Genomic DNA, 1,936 nt, shown 5'->3' on the forward strand with positions numbered 1-1,936 from the left:
ACACAACAGCAGTTAAAAGGGTTAAACCACGAAGGGTTTGTATGTATGTATGTAAGCATGAAAGTAGGTTATTGGGTGTGTAAGTCACTTTACCTGTAAGTTTGATAGATAGATAGATAGATAGATTGTTGGACGTTTTAATGTAATACTAATAAACTTAATAATAGTAAAATAGTTAAACCATTAAAAGAAGTTTTAAGTGGCGCTGTGGCTGCCTCTGAAGGGAATGTTTGTGTGTGCAGAGATATATATAGATATATAGACAAATATATATGTATATATATATTATTTATATTATATTATTATTTATATAATAATATTTATTTATTTTATTTATTATATGTTATTATTATTTATATAATATTATTTATATTATATATTTATATTTAATATATATTTATACAGTATTATATTATATTATTTATATAGATATAAATATAGATATAGACATTCCTAGATAGATAGATTTAACAGAAAGATATATATACAGTATTATATATATATAGAGAGAGATACAGATATAATAGATAGCTAAATATAGATACATAGATAGATAGATAGAGACATATAAAGATATATATATATATATATATAGACATATATATATATATACACACATACATATGTAAATAGATAGATAGGTAGATATAGATATATAATATATGTATAGAGGACACGTGTAATAAACAAATAACAAATGAACTTTGTTCTTCTGCTGCTGCGATCGAGGCGGCTTACATGACTCGAATATACTGGAGTAATAATACCTCCTCTCACTCAATCGCAGTACGAACAGGCCGTACACGTGTAACCCTTGTTCGTGGGAACGGAGAGGCATGCACCCGTGTCAGTCTGTGTGGAGCCTCCCTTTGCGCTCGTCTGTGAGGAAATGTCCCTGAGGGAACCCCCCGCCGCCTCGGCGCCTGCCCGCTTCCCCTCACCCGACGCGTGTCTCAGCGCACGTGTGTAAACACGCATCTCTCGAGACCCCGCTGCCTGGCTCCGAAGGGAGTCCGTACCACCGCCGCCGCGCCACTCACCCCGATGGCCCCCTCGCTCAGCCGGAGCGCCATGGCCCTCCTCCTTCTCTTTCTCCTTCTTTTTACTTCTTTCTTCTCTCTTCGCGCGCTCCGCCACAAACATTGACTTCGGACTCCTTCAGCGGGAAACCCGTGTGCGCATGCGCGATGGCCCTCCCCTCCCTTGCCGGGCAGCCCGGTCACGTGGCTCCGCTCCCCAGGCTCCCATTGGCCGAGCGCCGCCGAGGAAGGGCGGAAGCGGCTTCGGCGCATGCGCTGTCGCTCCCTCCCTCCCGAGGTTAAACGCTGCCCTTTCTTTCTGCTGCGCGGGAAAAATCAGGCCCGCCGTGATTCGCCAGGAAGCGGCCTTCGCTCCTCCCTCACAACAGCCCCGCGAGGTCGGCCTGCCTGCCGCTCCTGAGGAGGAGAACTCGAGGCCGCCGCACCTCCTCCGGGGCTCCTCCTTCCCTCCCTTTCGGTAACCACAACGGCCCTGCGAGGGAGGGCTCCGCTGAGGGAACCAGCCAGGACTCAGGGAACGAGGCGGCTGTCTCCCTGTTCCTTGGGAAGAGAATCGGCGCCTGGAGGGCCTCTGTCCACGGCGCAGAATTCAACCGCTTCGGCCCCGCTTTCACGGCCAGCCTGGATCCCTCCCACGGAACCCTGGGAAATGTAGTTCGGCCGGGGAGCCCTGGCGCCTCGCAGAACTACAAATCCCAGGGTCCTTCTTTCCACAGAATAGTCAGTTTCTTCCTCCCCAGCTAAAAAGCACTGTCAAAGCGGATTTATTTCTGCTCTGTGGAACTCCCTTGAAGGAGTATATATATATATATATATGTATTTATATATGTAGATATATATTTATATATATATGGTTGTGTGTTATATATATATATATATATATATATATATATATA

The sequence above is a fragment of the Sceloporus undulatus genome, chromosome 11 (genome assembly GCF_019175285.1).
Source record: "Sceloporus undulatus isolate JIND9_A2432 ecotype Alabama chromosome 11, SceUnd_v1.1, whole genome shotgun sequence".
Lineage (NCBI taxonomy): Eukaryota > Metazoa > Chordata > Lepidosauria > Squamata > Phrynosomatidae > Sceloporus > Sceloporus undulatus.